The 27,642-nt window shown below is 42.0% G+C and overlaps 1 protein-coding gene across 1 annotated transcript in view; it reads left to right on the plus strand.

Moving 5' to 3' along the window:
• LOC126412328 (RNA polymerase II elongation factor Ell-like) overlaps positions 1–27,642 on the plus strand; it is a 316,428-nt gene that overhangs the window by 150,731 nt on the left and 138,055 nt on the right. The window lies entirely within an intron of this gene.

Here is a 27,642-nt window from a genome sequence, read left to right on the forward strand (position 1 = left end):
CTGGTAAGGATTCCGTACTGCATAGCAGTGCTCTATCAGAGGGCAGACAGACATTGGGTAGGTACTCCCTTTAGTAGACCATTTGCTGCTTTTTAAGTGTTGTACCATTAAAAGGCAGACTTTGGTTCGCTTTCTCCACCACATTATCTATGTGATAGATCCCATTTAAGTTTTTCGTTATTGAAATTCCTAGACATTTAGTTGAATTGAAAGCCTTCAGATTTTTATATGTATTGTGTAACAGAAATTTAACGGATTCATTTTAGTCCTAATGTGGATGACCTCACACTTCTCCTTATTGAGCGACAGCTATTACTTTCCGCACCATACAGATATCTTGCCTGATTGGTTTTGTTCTTCCGATGAATTTAGAAGACGATAAATAGCATGGCTGCCCAGGTTGTTTCCTAAATCGTTTATGTAGGTTTGGAACAGCAAAGGGCCTATAACACTTCCTTGGGCAACGCCAGATATCACTTCTGTTTTACTCGATGATTTCCCGTCAGTTATTATGTGCTGTGCTCTTTCTGACAGGAAATCTCGAATCGCACAACTCAGGTGATACATCATAGACACGCAATTTGATTAGGAGTCTCTTGTGAGAACAGTGTTAGAAGCCATTTGGACTCCTAGAAATAAGGAGTCAGTTTGAGTCCCTGTCGTTAGCATTCATTACTTCTTGAGAACAAAGAACTAGTCGTGGTTCACAGTAAAGGTATTTTCTAAATCCGTGCTGACTGTACCGTTAGCTTAGAGTTCATAATGTTCGAACACATCGACGTCAGTGATACAGGTAAGTAATTCAATGATTTCCTTCTATTTCCTTTCTTGAGTAAGGGTGTGACCTGTGCAACTTTCCAGTCTCCATGTACGGATATTTCGTCAAGCGAGCGGTTGCATAGCAGTGCTAAGTATAGGGCTGTTGTATCAGCATAATTTGAAAGAAACATAGTTTGTATACTGTCTGGACCAGATGATTTGCCTTTATTAAGTGATTAGATATCTATTCCTAAGTTACTCATGTTGGCAACTATTCTTGGTTCCAATTCTGGAATATTTCCTTCGGTGAAGAAATATCGGAAATATGTGTTAAATAACTCCGCTTTAGTGGCGCTGTTACCCGTCATATCACGTAGTGAATATATTGTCTTACTGCTGGAGCACTTTACATATGAGCAGAATCTCTTTGAGTTTTCTGTCAGATTTCGGGACAGGGTTTCGTTATGGAAACTATTTACAGTATCTCGCATTGAAGTCCGCGCGAAGTTTGAGCTTCATTAAAACAATGCCAGTGTTGGCGATCTTGTTGCCTTTTAAATGTAGTATGCTTTTTTCATTGCTTCTGCAACAGTGTTGTGGACTGTTTCGTATACCATGGGGGATCAGTACCATCTTTTATTAATTTATTCGGTATAAAGCTCTATTTCTGTGAAGGTACAATTTAAGTGGAAAACAGTAACGATCTTGGGTCATTCAACACTAACCAGGAAGAGGTTTAGTATTATATCTACGTGTGTACTACTGCTGTACAGCACATGGCAGTGAGTACTTTGTCGACATTAGTCACTGCCTGAAAAAAAAATTTGTTTTGCTCTTTCGTTCTGCGCGTACTCTGGCCTCCCTCTAATCTGATTGTCCCTACGGGAGACGTACCATGGCGGCGGTAGAACTGTGCTTAGAATACACGTTCTGTTAATTGATGCAGGTGGGTTGTGCGTCAAAACCGTTCAGTTTGTTCATATTTCCATTTAAATTCGCCGAACATCTCCGTTACCAACCTGTCACGTTCTTAGCGACGTCTTTTGATTACCTTCGATGTCTCCTGTAAGACCCAAAGCTAAGGGAAATTTATATAACAGCAAAGCCTCAGAGTCTAGTGCGGATCGCTTTGACATTTCCGAAACTGTCGGCACGCGGGTACCCGCGCATCACCGTCCTTCTGCAGCGACGCGATTAGAGCAGTTTCGCCGTTCAGTGAGGTAACGGAGCCATAGTGCTGGTGCAATCGAAACTAGGTTTTGAAACGGCTCCTCGCAGAGGGAAAGTTGAGGGTTATTCCGTTGCGAAATGCAGCGTGCAAAGTGCGTGAAAAGGGACAGAGTTGGCATTCGGCTGACGTGTCCGAGGCGCCAACCATCGTCTTAGTAGCCCCTCAGTGTGCTGGTCGTTGAAGACGAATGTAGCTCTTTTCTGCAGAGGACCGCTTGTCTTCGAGCTTCGTGCCTCACTGCGGCAATTCATTCACAGCTGGAATTCACCTAGCGGTATTCTGTTGCGTATGACTAACATACCGCTAAGGTGAACGTACAAGTTTACTCGTCTTTTTTCCTGTGCGTTAGAATGCTTATCGTGAAACGGGTCATTTCCAATGTATTAACGGGATTCCTACATACGCTACCTATGTTCTCATAGGTAGGTCAGAACTGTCGCAATTTTATTTCTTTCTTTCTTTATTTTTTTGGCACGAGCACATAATCGCAAATAGGTCATAATAGTACGTGGCACTTACAATTATCTCAGGATCGTACTTCAAAGATTGTTACAGGTTTAAAGTGTACAGGCACTTGATCTCGCCACCACGCATGCTTCTGGATTCTGCTTAGTACTGGTACCACAAATACATGATTCGTGTATTCTTTAGAATAAATCTGCTCCCCTGAAATAGATATCCTTCCGCACATACATGCATCTTTGGCGACAGGGGTGTTCTTGGGAGGTACAGCTCGGTTTGAATGAGATTATTCTCTTATAAACTGTAACGTGTTAGTTAGCAAGTGAGACATTGACATTTAGAAGCAGGCTATCTGCCTAGAGAAGCGGATGTCCTTGCGTCTGGCTTCCTTGTTAGGTATCGTGGAACGGGGGCGCTATCTTGGAACGCAAGTGATACGTAACTCAATACCCGTAACATCTGTGTCCTATACGACTTGTTAGGAAGTACTTTGACTGTACTGATTAACTTTCTCCCCGTGTATATATTTCGACTTCATAACAACCACCACCACAATAATAATAATAATAATAATAATAATAATAATAATAAACCCCGTGGAGGCCCGGGAAAAGAATCGGCCTCCGGTATGTTCTGCCAGTCGTAAAAGGCGACGAAAAGAACAAACCACTAATAGGGCTAACCTCCCTTTTAGTGTGATTAGTTGGTTCAGGACAGAACTAAAGAAGCCTCGGACAAGCGCCGTCATGGTCGGGGACGACGCTTGAACCCTATGCCCGCCCACAATGTAACGACACTGCTAGCCAACTGGAAAATGATTTAAATCCAAATAGAGGTGTTTTGCAGGATATGCTTCCTGCAACCACCCTAGAAGGAAAACAAAGACAGGATGAGATGGTCAGATGAAGTTAATCGACACCTCATGTTCTGTTATTACCAAGCAACAAACCTAGGAACCAACACAACTGGATACAGATCACAAGTATACACAACATTTATTACCGGTTACCCAGAATTAAAATTTTTAACAGAACAACGACTAGCTGATCAGATCCGTGTAATAATAAAAAATAACAGGATACCCCAGTCAGAATTAGAAAACATCAAACAACAAGTACAACAAATACTGGATCAAAATAATGTGCAATCAGAAGAAGAAGAAAATACAGTAATGGACTCAAACATCCCAGAGCAAACAAACAAAGAACAACGCGCACCAATTAAACAATCAGAGGAAAACGAAATCTTAAGACAGCCACCAGAACAAGCACAAATAGAACACGAAGTGACACACATGTTAGATATAGAAGAAAAATTTCCGCTAACATATATAGAATACAAAGACACAAATACAGACATTAGACCATTCTTGCGTAGACCACCAAATAACCCACAAGTCGAAACAACAATAAAAACTATCAACACAATCATACACAACAAAATAAATGAAAACACAACTATGGAAGAGCTACAACTACTGGTTTATATAGGAGCACTCACTACACTAAATATACACACTAAGCAGAGATCAGAACCAACCAACACACAGAAGAAACCCACAAAACCAGCATGGCAACACAGGCTACAGATCAAAATAGAAAAACTGAGAAAAGACATCGGACAGCTAACACAATTTATAAGAAATGAAATCTCGGAAAAAAAACGAAAAAAGTTAGGTAAAATCTCACAACAAGAAGCGACAGAGCAATTAGACGAAAAGAAGCAGAAATTACAAGCATTAGCCAAACGACTCAGAAGATACAAAAAAAGTGAAAATAGAAGGAAACAAAACCAAACATTCAACACCAACCAAAAGAAAATTTACCAAACAATAGATAACACACACATAAAAATAGACAATCCACCAAACATAACAGACATGGAACACTTCTGGAGCAACATATGGTCAAACCCGGTACAACATAACAGGCATGCACGGTGGATACAAGCAGAAACAGACACATACAAGATGATACCACAAATGCCTGAAGTGATAATTTTGCAACATGAAGTCACCCAAGCAATTAATTCTACTCACAATTGGAAAGCCCCTGGAAATGACAAAATAGCAAATTTCTGGTTAAAGTAGTTCACCTCAACACATTCATATCTAACTAAATTATTTAACAGTTACATTGCAGACCCATACACATTCCCTGATACACTTACACACGGAATAACATATCTGAAACCTAAAGATCAAGCAGACACAGCGAACCCAGCTAAATATCGCCCCATAACATGCCTACCAACAATATACAAAATATTAACTTCAGTCATTAAACAGAAATTAATGACACATACAACACAGAACAAAATTATAAATGAAGAACAAAAAGGCTGTTGCAAAGGAGCACGAGGATGTAAAGAGCAACTGATAATAGATGCAGAGGTGACATATCAAGCTAAAACTAAACAAAGGTCGCTACACTACGAATACATTGATTACCAAAAAGCTTTTGATAGTGTACCCCACTCATGGTTACTACAAATATTGGAAATATACAAAGTAGATCCTAAATTGATACAGTTCCTAAACATAGTAATGAAAAATTGGAAAACCACACTTAATATCCAAACAAATTCAAATAATATCACATCACAGCCAATACAGATTAAGCGTGGAATATACCAAGGAGACTCATTAAGTTCTTTCTGGTTCTGCCTTGCTCTGAACCCACTATCCAACATGCTAAATAATACAAATTATGGATACAATATTACTGGAACATACCCACACAAAATCACACATTTGCTATACATGGATGATCTAAAACTACTGGCAGCAACAAATCAACAACTCAACCAATTACTAAAGATAACAGAAGGATTCAGCAATGATATAAGTATGGCTTTTGGAACAGACAAATGTAAGAAAAATAGCATAGTCAAGGGAAAACATACTAAGCAAGAAGATTACATATTGGATAACCACAGCGACTGCATAGAAGCGATGGAAAAAACGGATGCCTATAAATATCTAGGATACAGACCAAAAATAGGAATAGATAATACAAATATCAAAGAAGAACTAAAAGAAAAATATAGACAAAGACTAACAAAAATACCGAAAACAGAATTGACAGCAAGAAACAAGACAAAAGCTATAAATACCTATGCCATACCAATATTGACCTACTCATTTGGAGTAGTGAAATGGAGTAACACAGACCTAGAAGCACTCAATACACTTACACGTTCACAATGCCACAAATATAGAATACATCACATACATTCAGCAACAGAAAGATTCACATTAAGCAGAAAGGAAGGAGGACGGGGATTCATCGACATAAAAAAACCTACATTATGGACAGGTAGACAATTTAAGAAAATTCTTTATAGAACGAGCAGAAACTAGCAAAATACACAAAGCAATCACTCATATAAATACATCGGCTACACCACTGCAATTTCATAACCACTTCTACAACCCTTTAGATCACATAACATCAACAGATACGAAGAAAGTAAATTGGAAAAAGGAAACACTACATGGCAAGCACCCGTATCATCTAACACAGCCACACAGCGATCAAGACGCATCCAACACATGGCTAAGAAAAGGCAATATATACAGTGAGACGGAAGGATTCATGATTGCAATACAGGATCAAACAATAAACACCAGATATTACAGCAAGCATATTATTAAAGATCCCAATACCACAACAGATAAATGCAGACTTTGCAAACAACAAATAGAAACAGTAGACTACATCACAAGTGGATGTACAATACTAGCAAATACAGAATACCCCAGAAGACATGACAATGTAGCAAAAATAATACATCAACAGCTTGCCTTACAACATAAACTTATAAAACAACATGTTCCCACATACAAGTATGCACCACAAAATGTACTGGAGGACGATGAATACAAATTATATTGGAACAGAACCATTATAACAGATAAAACACCACCACATAACAAACCTGACATCATACTCACCAATAAAAAGAAATTAGCACAACTAATCGAAATATCCATACCCAATACAACAAATATACAAAAGAAAACAGGAGAAAAAATTGAAAAATACATCCAACTGGCTGAGGAAGTCAAGGATATGTGGCATCAGGATAAAGTTGACATTATACCAATTATACTATCAACTACAGGAGTCATACCACACAATATCCACCAGTACATCAATGCAATACAGCTACATCCAAACTTACATATACAACTACAGAAATCTGTAATTATTGACACTTGTTCAATTACCCGAAAGTTCCTAAATGCAATGTAACATATACCGTACAGTTAAAAGGAAGTCACGCTTGATCAAGGTCCGCGTCACCTTCCATTTTTAACCAGACATAACGTCTGAGACAAGAAAGAAATAATAAAAATATTTAATAATTCATACATTTGTTTTAAATGCCCTTAAATATTTAAGTCGAAACTAATGTGATCAACCGTTGCGGCGGCTGAATTATAGTCACAGAAGTGAACATAACACTCCTTATGTGTTGGGGATTTAATTAATATACGTACGTTGTGAGAGGGTTTGTTGAGTAGACTCCAGGGGCAGTAACCGTTACCATCCATTGCGATAAAGGGAATGACGAAAGGCGTATAGCAGATCGCCCTAATCGAGAACCGGTCGTGCTGAATCTGAAGGCCGCATTTTACCCCAGTGCTACAATTATGCAGTCGTTGTGCAAACATAAGCATGTTATCAGCTGCATACTGAGCGAGAAGACGTTGCGATGGTACTAGGATTTGTTAACGGATGCCGAAAACCCCTTTTTTCCGGGCAAAAGAATTTATCCTGTTCAGAGTCCATCTTCAGTACGTAGTTTTAATGTGAGCAATTTACACTACAGCACGTTGCAGGATACATCCGTGGTGAAGTTTCCAATTGGATTTGGTATTTGTTAGTAGGTAGCACGCATCCTGTGTACCATCCTACTTGGTAGATAAATAAATGTTCAGTTTTCTGAGCTAGAATGGTGGGGGAACGAAATGGCTGATTGTTTACTGCTAATGATTAAAATAAGCTGGGCTGCCTTGTAGATGTGTATGCACCGCTCTGAAATAATTTACGCTGAAACTTGTCAGTCACGTAGAATCCTTATCTTGGCAGTCGCCGTCTTTCTTTGTGATAAATGCCCTTAACGAAATAAGAGATAACGCTGCCAGTGTCGTCTCCCTAAAGCACAGACACAGCTGAGCTTAACGCACTGGTTGACTTGCTCTTGCTCAATTTCCCTCACTGTCACATAATTCGTTACAGCTTTCTGTCGTTTCATGCCGACTGGTAGTCATATTGTGGGGGGTTGGTTACATTACCACATCTCCGTCGTTTACGGAAGAATGCTGCCCGTTATCGGTGAACAGTATACTACATACGTACAGCTGACATTTTACTACTTGACAAGTTAGATACATTCTTTAAAATAAGTTTCTTGATATGCAGGCTTACGTCCCACGTCTTGTCTATCATTGCAGGAAGATAGTTGGACGAGACTTGTGGCAGTTCATTGCAGCAAGCTATAGTGGAAATTTTATATAGAAAAAAAAGTATGTGGAATGAAACGGAAGGAAAATATATCAGTTGACATAATACAGTGCAAATTGCTCTGAAATGTAGATATTGCTGTATGAAAGTTGGCAGTAACGAAGAGAAATTCGAAACTGGTTTTTCGATGTTGGTTTTCTGTAGTCACTGTATAAGTGTGTGTATCCGTGCAACGTTTACAGAGGCAGACTTCAGATATTTCTGAAAGAACTGATTTCCTAAAAACACTGGAAATGTTAGGTTTCGTCCGTATTTCCATTACAGGCGGTGTTGAGAGACCTATCACCAGTAAGTACGGAGTTGCTAGTAGGAAAATGTTTTACAGTTTACGGTATTGTATTTTACATTGACTTTCATCGGTGAATGTGGATCAGCTGCTTCTCCACAGAATTGCCCCTCGCTCTGCAAATTTTTTGTACAAACTTACATATTTTATGTACGTCTTTGAATAAAAACTTACTAGATTTCCACTGTTTTCAGCGCACTATTGTACCAAAAGGAAATATTTACTGACTGATTATTTTAATCATTTCAGTTGATAAAAACCGTTTATCAACGGGAATGATCTAGTATTCAAAATGGAACACACTGATTTTAAAAGCCGCTTGCGAGATGCAGCGTCCGCAATTGGTAAAGGTGGAAAAGACTAATCGTAATTCCAATATTAAACGAGTTACAGATTAATACATCTCATCAGCCGATATGATTTTAGAAGTGCACGAAGCCATTGCTAGGATGGGATGCAGATTTGAATTGTAGCAGGGAAACAGAGTTCTTTCTACTGTTTAACGCATGATTTCCGGGTCACGACGATTCGCGAGTGCCGGCCGCTATTGTGAGTGACAGTTCCATCTTGCCAGTGTCCGTGGTGGGGCTATTCTCCAGCCTGGAGAAGAAAGATGGGTAACGGTTTCTGGCCTGGCCTGGCTGGACTAGGTGGTCTGCCAAGGCGAGGGTGTTTCTCACAGAATAGCAGTCATTTCCCGGAACACTTTGGCAACAAACAATTGAAAGTGCTGCCAGGCAGCAGCACTTTCCAGATGTACTCTGAGCGCTAGCAGAGAATGGCAAATGGTAATGCTCTGGAGGCTGATCAGCATGGTAAAACGCCTTGGAGCTGTGTGCAACTCGCGAAATCGAGGAGTCGGTCGGGTGGCGGTGGTAGGGTGCAGGATGAGTGTTGAGCTTTGTGCGAAGGTGGTGGTATGGAGGCGTATTTTGGAAGTTCGTAGTCGGGGAGCAGTGAGGTTGTTTCTGTCGACGTGGAAATTTCTGAAGTGTTCGGAAATGCACGCCATTTCGCGCACGTGGGGAACATTTTAATCTGTTGCTGGTTTTCGAGGTGGGTATTTGATGTTAGTGTGCGAACACAAACTCTTGACTAAGAGGCGGTCTAACGGCGTGGAGCAACCGGCTAGCTGCAGACGTTGTCTGGCGGAAGAAAGGGACTTGAGGATCGACATTAGAAACGGTGGTTGCTTCAACAGAAATTTGAATTGTGGAGGTCTCGCGTAGACTGTGTTCTTACTGAGGAGATTGTTGAAATCGGGCGATGACGGTGCAGAGACTGATTGCGGTGATCGTTATCCAGTCCAGTGGTCGGATTTGGGATTCCTTTGAGAGTATGCAGGGTATGGAGTAGTGCTGTAGTGGAAGTGCCTTATTTAATCCTGCCTCGCGGGTCCAAGCGAGGCTGGCAACCCTTTGGCTCTGTAGCATATGTGCACCAGGGACTAGAACTTATCCAGGTCCACCAACAAACGTTTCGGAGTAAGTCTAAGGAGCAGAACGTCGCATTATTTGTCCCGCGCACCGCTCGGAGTGGAAAGTTCATGGACTCCGGCCGCAGCCGCAACAGGTCTTCACTAGACGCTACAGAAGCTCAGAGACGACGGAAAAGGAGGAATGTTTCAACTGGTACGTTTCGAGGAGCTGTTGGTTGCTGTTGGGCTGAGACGGCGCATATCTGGGCAACACGCGGCGGATACCACTATCGGAAATTTGACGATCGTTCTTCTGTGCCGAATAGGAGTGTATGGCTTCACGTAAAATGCTCAATACTTCCGTCGTGGCTTGTGGGAGACACTTTCGACAGGAAGAACTATTCAAGCAGTGTTCAGACCCTGGCTTTCGTTTGCGAATTGCGTTTTGCCTTTTTGGGCTAAGTTCGAATTTGGTTCACACTATTGTTTACGGAACATAGGGCGGTTGCTGAGCAAGCCTTCATGCTGGCGTCCATTAGACGAGAAAAAATGATACCACCTGTGTGCAAAACAAGAGAATCACACGGTACAAGAAACGAACTCAGAGTTCCTTAATGTATGTTTTAGTATGATAATGTCGCCGCCCAAAAAGAAGCAATTCGGATTCCTGTGATAGCTTCAAGACTTCAGCTGACGTCTGTGCATAATCTGTTAACATTGTGTGTTAAGCTGTGGTGACAAGTCATGGGATACCTCCCAGTACCGCGTCGGACCACCTCTTGTCCGGCATAGCGCAGTTCTACCTGGCATGGACCCAATAAGTCTTCGGTAGTCCCCTGCAGGAATATTGAGCCATGCCGTCCATAAGCGCGAAAGTGGTGCCGGTGCCGAATTTTGTGCACGAACTGACTTCTCGATTATGTCCCATAAATGGTCTATGGGGTTCCATTAGGGCGATTTGGGTGGCCAAACCGCTCACTCGAACTGTCCAGAGTATTCTTCAAACCAGTCTCGAACAGTAGTGGCCAGTTGACATGTGTGGGAACATGAAATCCATGAATGGCTGCAGATGGTATCAAAGTAGCCGAACCATAACCATTTCCAGTCAGTGTTCGGTTCATTTGGACGAGTGGACCCAGTACACTCCATGTAAACGCAGCCCACACTATTATGGAGCCACCACCAGCTTGCATATTGCCTTGCTGACAACTTGGGTCCTTGGCTTCTTCGAGTCTGCACCACGCTCGAACCCTACGATCAGCTCTTACCAACTGAAATCGGGACACGTCTGACCAGTTCACGGTTTTCCAGTCGTCTAGGGTCTAACCGAGGAAGTCAGGAACTCAGGAGAGGCGCGGCAGACGATGTGCTGTTAGCAAAGACATTCGCGTCGGTCGTCTGCTGCCGTAGCCCATTAACGCCAAATTTCGCCACACTGTCCTAATACATACGTTCATCGTACGTCCCACATTGATTCTGCGGTTATTTCACGCAGTGTTGCTTGTCTGTTATAACTGGAAACTCAACGTAAACGCCGTTGCTCTCTGTCGTTAAGTGAAGGTCGTCGGCCAGTGTTGTCCGCTGTGAGAGGTAATGCCTGAAATTTGGTGTTTCCGGCACACTCTTCACACTGTGGATCACGGACTGTTGAATTCCCTACCGATGTAATGTCCCATGCATCTAGCTCCAACTACCGTTCTGCGTTCAGAGTCTGTTAGTTCTCGTCGTGCGGCCATAATCACACAAATCGCATGAACATAAGTGACAGCTCCGCTAATGTACTGCACAGTTACACATAGTGTACGCGATACTACCGCTATCTGTATGTTTGCATATCGCTATCCCATGACTTTTGCCACCTTAGTGTAGAGAGAATGTACTACAAACACGGACGAACCAAGGCTGAAGTAATTGGCTAGGTGTGAGGTCGTTCATGGCCAAATGTGTTGGTGGCGGTTGTCAGAAAGTAAGGAGAAGCTTGTGTCCAACCTTTTTGACACCGGGTAGGTACAGCAGAGTGCAGCGGCGCTTGCGGTGACCTGATTAGACGGTTCGCGAGCAGAGGAGTCGCGCAACGATGCGTGCCACGCGCTCGGCCGGCCGCGCGCACAGCCGCTTTGATGTCTCGCGACATAATCCCGCTGCGGACCCTGTGGTCGGGCTCGAGCTTTGCCTGCATGGCCAGCTCGTAAAGTCACCACCTCGCACTCCGACCTGCGGCTATTGCGCAGTGAGGTCATCGCACGTTATGCGTCTGACCTACGCTAAAGTCGCCGCCCATTGAAAAAAGTTTGTCCCTCTCCCCCTCCGTAGTCTATTTTAACACAGATTTGAAAATATCGTCACCCAGTGTACGCACTCAATTTTCAGCATCTTATGGTTTGTGTTCGACACCATGTCATCCAATAACTTTCTTTTCACACTGGCTAATCGATATTTAAGTCGTAGGTGCGACAAGTCGAGCCTGCTTTTACTGTGTTCCGAATAGAGCTTCATATTAGCGGTTTAACCTTTTTATTACCTTGAACCAACCTATTTCTGCTAAAAATTTGTAGCTTGAAACTTGGTGGTTAAGCGCGAAAGGTAACTCGCTAAAGCACATGTGTTGGAAGCAGAGTTGGGATTAACTGGAACTATAATCCCATTAAAGATCCCCATCCGAGCAAGAGGCAGTGACAAAATTTCGATCCTGTCCAGATTCGCTGTGATACTTTGAAATGAAGAGGTTGGTACAAGAGAGGATTTCGTGGAGGACCGCATCAAACCAGACAGGAAACTGATGACTCAGAAAAAAAGTTCCTTTGTTTCCTCCAAGAAATTCCCAGAGAAACTAAAAACGTTTCGCTATCGAGGCCAACCACCCTTGTGAGTTGATTCATTTCTAAATAAGGACTCAATTCTGACCCAACTCCCAGCTAACACAACACTACTCGTTAATATGTGAACTCGTGATACCATGCTGGAGTTCTGCGAATGCCATATGGAATCGATGCCTTTTGTCTTCCTGTATCGAACACTTTCTTCGCTTTTCCACAGATCGTATTGACAGTCTCACGAGCCGAGGTTTCAGTTTGTACACTTAGTTCATCAGTAGTTGCTTTTCTCCTGCTTGAATTTTAATGTAAATCGGTTGATTAGCATTGCGGATGTCCTGTTTGGATTGTATGCAGTGCCTTTATAAGTAATCGCGACACAAGTGAAAATGATCTGTCTCCGGTGCTCACAGAGTCGTGTCTCTATCGTATTTACATCACATACATTTTTTAAACATTGTTTTTCAAAGTGTGTGTGATGTAAACACCACTGGAAAAAGGGCCTGTGACCACTGGAGTCAGTACCACGGGGCTCTCTGAAAGTTGTACACGTAACAAACGCATGTGTCAAAGCTTACATGAATCCGCCTGATTATCGAGGTTTAAACATCCGAAACGTGCACAGAAAGTAAAAAAAAATTGTGCCTGCTAACAGAAAACTTGAAGTTTCAGTTGATATCAGTAAAAGCTACGATAAATCGTAACCTAAAATATTCGTACTTCGTCTCCCTAATGCCAGTTTATTTTGGATGTTAAGATATTAATAGCTTTCAGGGAAGTTCCTCTTGCTACGCGTTGTCGACATAGTGATTTTCGTAGTTGACTCACCAACCAAGCAAAAACGAAATTTACAGTTAGTGGACATGAACCGTACGTAACAACATAGGTACATAGTATCAGGCGACTCCGCAACAGATTCCACGCAACACTGTTTCTCAGCTTGGCGCTAATGAGAACAGAAATCGTTACTATGAACAGAGTCAGAGCGGGTCACGTGAATACTAATTAAACAAGACCTTTGTTAAAATTAATTCTCTCGCCAAGCTGTGATCCTTGCCCCGTTGACAAGGACATTGTACAGGTACCAGTAGAATGTGGTGAATAGTCATCCAAGAACAATTGCACTATGCAATTTATTAAAAATTAAAGACTGTTTTTCTCTTAGAGAGTAGCTCTTAACTCCATGAATAGGTCCATTCCTAGATAAATCTGCTATTTCATGCATGTTTGTAAAAGTGGACGTCAAAATTTGAGGATCTTTACGTTTCATCGCGTATACGTATGAAATTAGATTTTGTGTTCAAATTCCGTGACTTGTATTGTAATGGTGCAGTCCGATTAGTACTTGTGACTAGTTATCTCGTTCAGTTATGTTTTATGTTATGTGACGAAGTCAGACCAGAGTCTTGTTTATATCTTTGTTATGTGAAATAATTGTTTGGTGAAATGGGCTCTGCAACAACCAAATAAAACTGAATTAAAAACTAGTATACACTTTTGTGTTACACTGCCGTTGCCAGTTAATTCGTTGTCCAAATAACAAAACTCGCCTATTCTTTGCAGCGTCTCATTTCCTAATAGTTCGCTCAGTGTTAACTTATTTCATTTTTCATCCTATTTTTTATTTTGAGTCATATTTGTCTTGCAACCTCTTTTCAAGGCTCCATCCAACCTGTTCACCTGATTCTCCAAGCCCTTGGCCGTCTCTGACCGAAATACGAGGTCATCGACTAACCTTGAAGTTTTTATTTCCCGAGTATTGGGTCTCTCCGAAAACTGGCTAGTTTCCATGACTGTTCAACCATGTACTGGGTCCGTTGCTATATTACGATCCATTGTTCGTCTTCTGTTATCGACATTGTGCTTAACCTGATCAGCACTTATCTCGACATTGCAGTCTTGTGTGTGTTGCGTAATGCATCTGGCTAGGCAAAATTTTGGAAATTGCATCATAGAGTAAAGGGTGATAGTGTGCAAGGACATATGTAGATGGCGACTTCCCTTCCTCTGTCCCTCCTCTGTCGCTTTTCCGCCTGTTTCGTCTGCGGGCTGTCTCCTTACGTCGTCTTGGCGGTGGGTTGTCCCGCATGCCGCGTGAGCCGAATTCCGAACACCCGCATCACAGCTGCCTCCTCTGTAATTTGCGATGAGCCAAGCCGCTGTGCGCTGTGGAAGACTGTGGGATTTCACTAACTTCACTGTATAGCCGTACCCCTAGATAGAGGTCCAATCATCAGATGATAGCAGAGCGGACTGGTGAAGGCGTTGGACTTCTATTAGGAAGCAGCGGCGTTCAACACAGTTCTCGGTGATACACCCATATAAATTACGGCGAATGCCATGTAGCAACCTTTCATGTGCTTAGATTAATTTTTCGCTCAATTTATGGCCAAGCTAAGCTTGTGCTCTGTGTCACGAGACGATAAACTTTCACTGTTTTTGGAAGTTACTGGCAGATTGCAACTCTCTGACTGACTGTGGGACTCTGACTGACTGTGGGACTCTGACTGACTGTGGGACTCTGACTGACTGTGGGACTCTGACTGACTGTGGGACTCTGACTGACTGTGGGACTCTGACTGACTGTGGGACTCTGACTGACTGTGGGACTCTGACTGACTGTGGGACTCTGACCTGTAACTTGACCCTGAAAGTAGGAGAGGTATCCGCAGACACTGTGAGGGTGGGTCGTGCTGAATTTGTTAGGGTGGATCTGTAGTTGTAGGTAGTCACTTTACCAGGATTGTGTGTGAGTTATTCAGGCAGCGCATCGTTAGGTATATTTCCTTAATATACGTGTAATGAACAGGAAGTCGGCCTATACTGAAAACTGCAAACAAAAAATACTGTCATGCGAAAATTGACGTGACCAGACCATGGGTATGTGAAAATATGTACCATTACTTACTTAGTTCTTAAAAAAAAGGTGTGAAGCATTTGACGCCAGAAGGAAACCATTCGCGAACGACACAGATTTTGATCGTTGGCATGTTTTTCGAATTCTTTAAAGCACCAACATCCCAATAAGCTGTCGTGATCATGTTTGTAACTAACGGTATTTTGCTGTTACAACCTCTAATAAAACGTGTTGCCATCTAAAATTAGATCTGTTCGTTTGAAACCGCTTAAGACTGCATTTTCAATTAACAATGCAACATGGGATGATTTAATTTTTAATTACCTTGTAAAGAAAATCCTTACTGTTACGTGTTAGCTAGGAAAGGGAGGCAACACTCTCGTCGAATTTCATGTCATGGGTTTCATTCTGTGCCTACACACTTCGATGTTAACTGTTCATCGACGTAACCCATTCACTAGGGAATCTCTGTTGAATAGAAGACTACATTCCAGAATTTTAAGAGAAACGAAGAAAAATGCACAAAAAATGTTTTCTGTATGTGGTGCCAAAGTGTGTACGTTGTCATTAGTCGTACTCTCTCCGTTTGCTTAAACTGTATCTGTCGCAGATTTATTATTATTCATTTATGTATTTATTTGGAAATACAAAGCCATCACACACAGTGCCAACATAAGACTAGATCAGCTGAAATGCACTTAATTTCTGTCTTGGAAGAACAAATAGATATCTGTGATTAATTCCGAGATTATTTTTTAGCCAGGGTGTTCCTTGAGTGAAGTACCTCAAATACGAGAACAGTGTTTTAACAATGTCAAATAAAACAATACACAGTGACTGACCAAACTGCTTAGTTATTTTGGTCGCATCTGTCGAGCACCAATATCGCGGAATAAAAGTTTTGGCGAGGCGCCAACCAAGGCGAGACGCCTTGTAAACAGTAGATAACCCTCCACACGCATTCGCGTTATGCCGTAACCATACAGGCAATAGCAAAGCGGCCTACGGTGTGCTTGTATTTTACTGCGAGCCACAACACCACGTCTGGATACTGCATTCTAGGCAGACACTACGCGAGCTATGGGGAAAATGCCGTCAGCATTCACATAGATTCGTAGGACATCAAGCAGTCGTCCATAAAACAACCCATACTTTCCTCCCAAGTCAGGTCTCCATTCTATGACATTGTTTCCATACGACCCCAAACAATGAAAGTGGCCTTGAATTTGTAGCCTCTAGAATAAACTCTCTGCTAAGGATTTTACTCCCACAGCAAAGTGAACAACTACCGTGCCGCTCAGGTAGCCGCCGCTGTTAACACTTAACTGTGCAGATAAAGGATTTTCTCTGGTCTCCGAAAAAGCGGGCGCAATCAAATATATCAGGAAAAAGAAATAGAATTAGCGATTTATTTAAACTGTGCAGACAGTTAAATGTTGTAGTACGGAGTGGAAAATTGAAGTCAGAACTCCATATAGTGCACGTAGTTGCACCAATGCCTTCAACAGGAAAGTATGTGAATCAGTTTCGTTTGAAAAGAGGTAGGGATCCGTAATAGTATATAGGAACACGAGTCAGTCATTGTCTCACAAGGGAAATAAAACCATTTCTGCTGTCTTCCTTTGCAACAGCGTTCTAGTAATTGCTGTTACTGTTACAGTTGGAAAGCAACAGCGTAGAGTTAAGTGTTTTGAATTCAATGTGAAGCTAAATATAATTTGTCCAGAAACGGAGAGATGGTCATAACTTGTTCTTATGTGACTGATCAGAGAAGTATTACAGGCTTCAATTGGGCACTATAGAGCGCACGTTGCATAAACGCTTCCCAAGGAGGAGTTCAAGGTGACATAAAAAGACCCTGGAAAATGCGGCGTTGGTCGCATTATCTTCCGAAAAAGAGGCTCTCTACTACTAAGTTGCATTCATCATCTCTCTCTGTCGATCAGCTGCAATAAATTGTTCTCCAGACAGCTCTGTTGTATCGAACAACATGGTTGTGTTGCGTTACAGATCTGTCGTCTAGTGTTTTTTGTTATTACGTGGCCACAAACTATAGCAAGGAAAGAGCCGTGCCACGGAACTCTGTTTCTGTTAACCGTCGTTTCATCCAGTCGTCGGATTCCTCTGATACTGTCAGAAGTTCATAAAAATATGTATCTACTGCCTAACATTAGAAGAAGATTCACTGTGTAGAAGCTACACTATGCATCCGTAGTTTCTCTTCATTGATATGCTTGTTTTGATGTTACTAAGTCACTCTCCTATAGGAATCTCACCAATACTATTAATAGCTTCTTTGAACTGTAGCATAACGTGTATTTAAAGAGCTTGGATAGGAAATCAGAATAGTGAAAATGTAGTTTTTGTTGCTGAATGAGAGTTTTTAGTAAAACGTATGCATGCTTCCGTGTGTGGAAGAGATATCACGATCAATTAAAAACCGTTTGGGTTATTTCAAAGTAATTTCTTCGTGACTGTTGAAAGAATTATGGAGATGCCTCTGATGTCCATTCGCATCTTGGAAGTTATCCTTCATTGAAAACTCTGAAAATGGTGGGAGTCGGTGCGTTTTTCAGTAAGGCTCGTAAACTTCGAAGGCGCATTTCACAACAGTGCATGCAGCGACGTAAAAGCAAAAGAAAGATCACGACAGTGCTTTGTGCTCTGTGCAAAGCGCACTTCCCGCCCCTGTCCGAGGCTCGTGGTCTTGCGGTAGCGTTCTCGCTTCCCATGCACGGGGTCCCGGGTTCTATTCCCGGCGGGGTCAGGGATTTTCTCTGCCTCGAGATGTGATTGGGTGTTGTGTGACTTTCATCCTCATTCACTCAGTCGCCGTAGTGGCGTTAAAGAAGTTTTGGAGCGGCGGCCGAACTGCCCCGCGAGGGGTCTCCCGGCCACCAATGCCATACGCTCCCCCATAGAGGACAGTGAAGCGCAGAATTTATTGGTCGGTGCTCGTAAAAAACACAGCGTCCTGTCACCCAGTGCTTCCAAACCACCTGTAAGTCATTCGATATTTATAGTCACAGCTAACTAAAAACGCGTAACTTTCTCGTGTTTGCTGCTTCATGGGTGCAACACAAGGAAACCAATCGCCTCAGATTTGATTTACGTGTGTTTCACCTTTGTAAACATGCACCTGCACCAGTTTTTCTATCAGAATAAAATAGTGTATTATTTCTTCGTTTTGTTATGCAAGGGCCGCGTTGAAGCTCAGTAGTTGGCGTGATGGTTTTTACCACCTTACCCTCGCAAAATCACTTTAGGAATTCAGTTTTTTTCGTCCGCTTATCTGATCATCTCTTAGTAGCTTTCTTTTCAAGTTCATCCGTAAGTTGTGCTTTGTTACTAGTTTTGTAAAGGGTAAACGATTTATCACGATTTCTTTTAGGATATTCGTATTTTGTAAAATTCCCTAGTTCACTCTAATCAACTAATTTTTAACTTTGAATTATTGATGATTAGTATTTTTTGCTGAGCCTCTTGTTATCAATTCTATAAATATGGCCATAAAATTCGAAATGTTTCTTGCGCGCGTTGTTAGTGAACGTACTTGTTATCGTGTCGAGGTCGGATGACTTCATTCAGGTACTTGCAGTTACAAACGGGAGTTTCGCCAGTATCAGAATGCCACCAGTGAAAGGTATGGTCTCTATTCTTCATACCGTCATAGGACATAACTCAGTACTCTGATGTCTAGAGGGCACAGGCGCCTGCATACATGACAGGAGTGTTACGAAGAGACCTTACCGTACCTCTTCAGGTGCGGGTGTTTATGCTTTCCACAGAATTAGAGGTGCATATTCTACAGAGACCTGTAAATCCAAGTTTCGTTTTCAGTTTTTAAAAGCACACATTTTGTTTTCACTTTCCATCGTAGTGAACGGTAAGAACAGCTGTATGATGATTTGCAATTAGAAATATATTAGCTTCTAGTTGCAAAGATGCTTTTTAATTTCTTTGTTGTGTAATCGATTATGCAATAAAGAAATTAAAAATCATCTTTGCAGCCAGAGACTGATTTATTTATAATTGCAAAACACGATGTTTTTTCTTTAGTTTGTTCTGACGTCGTAGTTCCCGAAGCTACTTGAAGATCTTTTTTTTATCATGTTGTCGTTCATTGTGCATGAATGTGAAATAAAATCAGTCTTAAGTTCCTTATTGTTTCTGTTATTTTTCATGCTTTTCGTCTTTACGCCTTAAATTCGCTTTGCATTTTATTGGACTTACAATTCTTCCTCAATTGTTCTTCATATATTTCTAGTTTGCCTAATTTATAATTCAGTGCTAGGCATATTGCAAATACTTTCTTTTTCTTTTTGTCCTTTCCATTTTGTTTATCATTTCATTTAAGGCAGCGTTTCTAACTAATTTTGGTGGATTCTCTTGCCTGGATGCGTAAATCTTGTGGACTTTTCTGTTTGACCAACGTCTTCCTGTTATAAATGAATGTTGCATTTTTCTGTTACTGGTAAATTAGATTCTTCCCTAAATCTTCTGTACAAGCTGACTGTTCCAAGCTATTGACTGGTACCTCTGCTTTCGTTAGTGTGTATACAAAGTACAGTAGAAATTGTCTGCAAATGCCAGGCAGTTTTCTTGAATTTACACAGTTTCTTTCTTCCCCGTTTTTATTTGTGATACTCGAGAGGGCTTCAGACTTTCGCCCGTGAACTTTATTTCTGAGGCTTTGTTTGTTAGGGATTTCGGGGACTAGATGAATAATTTATTTTTATTATTTTTTTTATTGACCTGCGATGGAGAGATCCCTACCTACAGTGGCAATTCAGTGTCGTATTTCATCAAGACACTGAATCACGACTGCCTTCAACGAGTGACAGCGGTTTGTGCAGAAAATGTGTGTGCTACGAGGAGCTCACCCGTATCATTGTGGAGACTATGCCGGCGCCCTTTGACGGCGGCGCGCGTGCCGCTTGGTGGAGGTTTCTAAGCAGCCTTGTCTCCTCTTTTTCGCGCGGCGGGGTGCCGCTCTCCCGGACGACTTTCCCTGTCCGCTGACCAGACAGCCGGACAGAGCGGGCTTTAGTGTGATGGCCACGAGCTGCTACTGCCGCTGTACAATTAGCGCTTTCGCGCGTGGTTTCCCACCGCCAGGCGCTGTCCTCAAAACGTCTCCCCTCGTTTCTCTTTCAAGAGCGGCATAGCTGCTTCGGCTATCCATCATATCGGAGACTGCATAATTCGTACAAGTTGTTTTGGAATTTCTGACGGTCCGCAGAAGAGACCGCGAAGTTGCACTGCAATGGTGGCATTACCCAAAAATTGGGAGATGGGCAGCGTGACCATATGTTACCGACTCGAGTCCACATTTCCAGCCATAAGAGAAAGAGAGCAAGACACTTTCACATACACTATCTGATCAAAAATATCCGAACACTCTTATGTAATGCGATATTGACCTATGGAGTCCCAAAAGGCCGACCCGCCATGTACTGGCTGCGGGTATTGTGCTATCGGTAGAAAAACAGTAATAGCAGAATGGTCAGTAAGCACAGCTCACTGATATCGAATATGGACTTGTCATTGGATGTAACTTGAGTAACAAATCCATAAAGGCATTTCAATCCTTTTAAAGCTGCTCAAGTTAGCAATGAGTGAAGTGGAAACATGAAGGAACAAGCACAGATAACCCAAGCCCAGGTGGATGTAATTAACTGACGGACACAAATTATCTAACATATCGGAGGATGGTTGTAAAAAATCGCATGAAATCAGCGGAAGAAATCACTCCTGAGTTCCGTTATCAGTCAAGATAACGCAGTGACCGCGTAGGGGTGAAAGAGTTGGGAACAGTGGTCGAGCAGCTATTCCAAGCCACACATTTCTGTAGGCAGTGCTAAGCGATGCTTGAGGTGTTGCGGAAGGGGCATCACTGGGAAGCGGATGACTGGAAATTGGAGTGATCAATCACACTACACTCATTAGCAATAGGGAGGAAGGGTTTGGCTTTGGCGAATGTTTGGAGACCGTTATCTAGTGCTGGCTAAACGATACTCGCGTTCGAAGGGGCTGGAGATTTCCTGATAACACGACAGAGTACGGTACAGTATCGAGCTTGTTCGAACAATCACGTGACATTTGATTCGCACGGCGGGAGTGCAAGAGACATGCAAGGAACTACGAACTAGCCTCACCAATAAGCTATGGCTTTGCTGAAAATTTAAAATTCGATAATTTCATACAACACCGGAGAAAACAGTATTGATTTCTACTGCGTTCGAACAAATTTGCAATACAGTTTCGCATACAGTGCCGATATGTATGGATATGTAAACATTTGTGCTAATATTCACATAAAGATAATAAAGACAAAGACGTCCTCTATAAAAGTAACACTTGATTGAACCCAGTACAAGATTTCAGTGGCTTGCCGAGTAGGTTTCAGATGAGCAGTTCAATCCCTGTACATACATTAGAATACGAGATAAAAACGTCACCAGATTTTAATCAATTTGAAAGGAAGACTGAACTTTGATTTATTTTCGTGATTGTTTCATCTGAATGTTACAGACTTCGAACAAACCTGTTTTTAATAGCGAGAATGAATTACAGCGGCAAGATTCGACATGCAAATAGTACCATCAGACGTCACTAGATAGCGGGACGAGCGAAAGCTCCAGAATAGGACAGAATCGTGATAGAAATCTTTCATTTATTTATTAATTGCCGTTATTACGCATGACCTGCATCCTAAAAGATATTTCAGCCCCTGTTCCACAGTTATTTTTATTATTAAACTCAATGCTGCATTAAGAACGCTAGGGCAGGTCGTTCTGATAGTATCCAAAAAAAAGTCACTAGATCGCAGGCAGATCAAAAGGTCGAACAGAACCCGAGGTTTCCCGAACTGTGACGTAAACTATTCGTGTGGTCCTGTCTTTGTTCATAAGGAAACGCTAAATACGGAAGGATTGAACATATTTTACCGTATTGTATATCTCTTACAGTAGAGGAAAAGTTTGGAGACGATTCTATTACCATGACAGTGCCCCTTGCCATAAAGCAGCATCTGTGAAGCAAATGTTTGTGCACAGTGAGTTGCTTAAATGGCCTGGTCTGCCCAGAGTCTCCACTTGAACCCTCTGGATCATCTTTGGAATGAGTTCAAACGTCGACTTCGCTCCAGAACCCGGCGACCACCTTCCATGCCTTCAGCTCTTCAGGAAGAATACTGCCATTCCTCCAAAGACATTTGGACACCTCAGTGAAAGTGTCGCCAGCAGAGTTACAGGCGTCATAAAGTCAAAGTGTGGACATACCCGATATTAATATCGACTAATAGGTGTCCGGATAATTTTGATCATATAGTGTATTGGAATAGCCCTTGTTTGTGCTGAGTAGCACCATTGTTTACTAAACAAGGCAGCGGATGTTTTCGCCAACAGTCATGTGGAATGTATCAGATACTTCGATATTATTTCGTTTGTGTTCTCTGTGTAAAAGCAAATGCCAAATGTGGTGGTGATATCAACATGAAAATTCACTCTAGTAAACCAAAAACCTTTATGTGACCGAATTCCTAGTATTTACCTGCAAGAGGAGAAATATTTAGTGCTTGCGATAGGCACACATAAAAGTGGTCTTCTTTCTTTCCCAGCACTTTCTCGTCAAGAAAATCAATGAAAGTGTTGTCTGACCGTATTGAAGTTAGAAGAAAAATCGTAATAAATTATACACACCATTCGTGCGTCACGTAAGGGGAAAGCTAATAGTAGATTATCTGAAAGGATGGTTCCATTTGCATCAACCAGAAGACAGAATGTCGGCAGTGTAAAATTCTCCGAACCAAAGGCGAAGGTCTAATCACTGTTACGCTGGAATATATAGAAGTTACAGAATTTAAAAAGTGCGAGAATAACTTTGACAACGGATGGGGAGATCATGTTAATCGAATTATGGGATTTGGACTTCAATAAAGAAAGTGCCGGTAGCGCTGATTTAACAGCAATACCAAGGAAGACGTCCGCTCTAACGGCATTCTTCGACAACGGTCGGATGACGTCACGACATTAGGACCGTTGCGCGGATACGGACAGACAGTTGACTATTAGTTTTCTTTAGCAGTGAACGCCAGATAATCCGACCATCTCTCTCCGGCAGCAGGAGGCGAAACATCAGTATGGACTTAGGTGTGTGGCGGCTTGAATTTAAAATAAAAAAAACTGGAAGTCACCAAGGGAAAGCAGTAAGTGTGTGACTACTTTTAATTGCATAGACGTGAGAATGGTTGATGTGCATAAGGCACGTTGGGATAAGGAAAGATGTGAACTCACTGGGAACTTGAGGTGATAGCGCAGCAGATACGGCTGAAGCAATTATTAGCATTGTGCTGTTTTTTTTAATCTGCCAGGAAGTTTCATTGTGCTGTTTTGTTTGGCCAGCGATGAGGCGCAGATCATATTGCAGTGAAGCTCGAGACTACCACTTTATTTCCGGTGCCAAGTTTTGGGAAACGTGCTCTGTAATGAGCAGTGTTGATAGACTGGAGAGAGCATGAGTAGTAACGCGGGTTAGAAAGTAGTCGGTGAGCTGGCAATGGTGGGGGAGCTTGTGTTGCGTGGAAGGCGGCACGTCTGAGCCAAGGAAGCAAGGTCACGCGTCCAGCCTGTGTGGCTCCGGAAAAGCAACATGTTTACTCCGCACGCGCACACGTCGCCTCCGGTGCGGGGGAGCCCCTGTAGTGTGTTGTATCACCTTTTACTGTAGACGTGGGCCAATTACCGGTGCGTGATACATATATAAAGACCCCGCATTGTTCTCTGTATGCGAAGGCTAATCTAAGGAACTACTGTAAGGATTTTGATGCGGTTTTCACTGGTAGACCAACTTCACGAGTAAGGGTTGCGTGTATAGTTTACTACCGCAACGCCAGACAAGTCCAGTAGTAGATACTAAAGTGCTACCCGTGCGAAGGCGAGATGGGTCGCTGGTTGCACATAAATCCTTACTCACAGTGAAGTGGTGTTGCAATTATTGTGCAACTTTGGGGCCAGTGGCGTAGTTAAATGAGATCTTAGTCGTTTATAGCAACCCCTTCTGATGGATGCTCAAACAGTCTTTTTCTCCACAGTTTTAAATAACAGTGAGGTGAGTATGGAAAACTTTTCAAGGTTTTGTGTTGTCGTGACTCGTGCGCGAAATGTTGGGTAGGTTATTTTAATATGTATGAAGTAGGTGGTTTATCCTTACAGTCCGTGACAAAGCCAGTCACGATTATCTGAATCAGTTTTCTTTTAATATACGACATGTGTTCCAAAAATAACGGTACTTTTCTAATTTTGTGGGCTTTTACATCCGATTTTCAAAATTGTTTATCTTTGTGTTAAACATTTTCGTAATGTTTTACATTTTCTGTTGTTCGGAATATTTAGTTTATTGTTGACATTCGAAAAGGTTATACGTGTTTCCGAGTGCTTGGCGAGATTTTTCTTTCGAAAAAACTCTATCAAAAATGTGTGTTTTCCTTGGAGAACGGAATAAAGTGCAGGACCTCATTCGAAATGTTGATTGTGACCTTTGGCGAATATACTATGAGTAAGACAAGAGTTTACGAGTGGTATAAACGTTTCAAATAGGCCTGAGAAAACATTGAAAACGACGACCGTCCTGGACGCCCATACACATCATTTACTGAAGACAATGTGGAAAAAGTGAAGAAAACTGATCTGGAAAATCACCAAATCACTGTCAGAGGAGCTGCTGATGAAGTTGGCATATCCTTTCGTTCATGGCAAGAATTTTTTCGGATGTTTTGGGCATGAAACGTGTTGCAGCAAAGGTTGTTTCGAAATTACTGAATTTCGACCAAAAACGTCGCGTAGACACCGCTCAGGAATTGCTGAATACAGTCGACAACGATCCAGAGCTTCTAAACGAGGTTATAACAAGTGACGATACTTCAGTATACGGTTATGGCATCAACTAACCTAAGGACGTCACACACAATCATGCCCGAGGCAGGATTCGAATCTGCGATCGTAGCCGTCGCGCGGTTCCAGACGGAAGCGCCTAGAACCACACGGCCACACCGGCCGGCCCAGGCGAAATACCCTCAGACTTCAAGAAGAATATTATTATTCCAATCCCAAAGAAAGCAGGTGTTGACAGGTGCGAAAATTACCAAACTACCAGTGTAATAAGTCACGGCTGCAAAATACTGACACGAATTCTTCACAGACGAATGGGAAAAACTAGTAGAAACCGACGTCGGGGAAGATCAGTTTGGATTCCGTAGAAATGTTGGAACGTGTGAGGCAATACTGACCCTATGACTTACCTTAGAAGATAGGTTAAGGAAAGGCAAACCTACGTTCATAGCATTTGCAGACTTAGAGAAAGCTTGTGACAATGTTGACTGGAATACTCTTCCAAATTCTGAAGGTGGCAGGGGTCAAATACAGGGAGCGAAAGGCTATTTACGATTTGTACAGAAACCAGATGGCAGTTACGAGTCGAGGAGCATGAAAGGGAAGCTGTGGGTGGGAAGGAAGTGAGACAGGGTTGTAGCCTATCCCTGATGTTATTCAGTCTATACACTAAGGAAGCAGTAAAGGAAACAAAAGGAAAGTTTGGAGTAAGAATTAAAATCCATGGAGAAGAAATAAAAACCTTGAGATTTGCCGATGACAGTGTAATTCTGTCAGAGACCGTAAAGGACCTGGAAGAGCAGTTTAACGGAATGGACAGTGTCTTGAAAGGAGGCTATAGGATGAACATCAACATAAGCAAAACGAGGATAGTGGAATGTAGTCTAACTAAATCAGGTGATGCTGAGGTAATTATATTGGGAAGACAGACATTTAAAGTAGTAGATTAGTTTTTCTATTCGGGGAGCAAAATAACTGATTAGGGTCACCAGTCTCTGGACTGAAAACAGCGCTCCCGCTCACACCTCAGTGGTCGTTCGTGATTTTTTTTTTTTTTTAATTTTTGGCCTCGGCCACAGTATTCGCCGGACATGGCCCCCTGCGATTTCTTTCTGTTTCCGAGAGTGAAGAGAATCAACAGAGGACGTCGTTTTGCCACCATGGATGAGATAAAAACAGACTCGCTGTAAGAGCTGAGCACCATAACGAAAAGTGAGTTCCAGAAGTGCTTCCAAGATAATAAAAGGACTGACACAAATGTAGTGTATCCTAGGGAGATTACTTTGAAGGGGACAAAGTTGATGTTGAAGAATATATAAAAGTTCTGTAGGAAAAACAAAAATTCCATTTACTTTTTGATCATACTTTGTATATTTTTAAATTAGGACTCTGGTATTCATTTCAGGACTTTCAACATGAGTGTTTAGAATTATCCAGTATTTACTCGCTCTCACAGTGGCTGGCTCTTCGACTGTTTATAGTTAGCCGGCCACATGTAGCAGGGTTTACCATTCAGCACTTTCTTCAACCAATTCTCCTTGTATTAAGTATTTTGTTTCATAACCGCGTTATAGTTTTATTTAAGTGTAAAGAAAGGGATTGAGTGCATGTTAGCATGCGGGCTTCCACACGTCCATTTTATTGTCAGCTTTTAGTATATTGATAAGCAACCAGTACCTGTAATCTCAGACGGTCTTTCAAGTCTGTAAATATATGTCTGTGGGCAGTTGTCCCAAGAATGTAGCTTACAAAGAATTTCTCACTAAGCATTCATTTCATGTTATGAAAGGGCATTGATAATTATGTTGTTCAGCATCCTGAAACCACCACCACCATCCCAACCCCCCTCACCCTTTCCCACCGGCCGAACCTTTGTTCCATACCTCTTCTGGCTTTGGTGTTAGCTGACCCCGCAAAGAAGTAAAAAGTTAAACGCACAGAAATGGCACTGTGTTGGAGGACTTGCACACAGTGCTTCGGTTTCAGAACATCTCTAGCTAAACGTTGTTTGGGAAAATGGTTCTTCCTCATTAAAATGATAGAAACGTAAACAATATTTTCATTCACATTGTAATTCCTTAATTCTGTAACGTCCCACTTTCTAACGCATACTTACAGGTTTTGTGCTTTTTATAGTGGCGTTAGAATTAATCCACTGTTCGTTTTGATGTGATTAACTCCAAACACAGCAAAGGAAACTAAAAATGGATCTTGGGTATCTACTGACTGAAGATTGTGTTCTTAAAATTGATAGTTCGAAGCAACCATTATCGTTATCACGTATAGCAGCATTTTGGACAAGACTACCATCATTGGTGACAGCGATGATTCGCCGACACGCATCAACTGTCATTGCCTTGAAGGTAACTGTGATCAGAACACGCAGGGGATGTATA

Source organism: Schistocerca serialis, chromosome 7, assembly GCF_023864345.2.
Source record: "Schistocerca serialis cubense isolate TAMUIC-IGC-003099 chromosome 7, iqSchSeri2.2, whole genome shotgun sequence".
NCBI classification, from domain to species: domain Eukaryota; kingdom Metazoa; phylum Arthropoda; class Insecta; order Orthoptera; family Acrididae; genus Schistocerca; species Schistocerca serialis.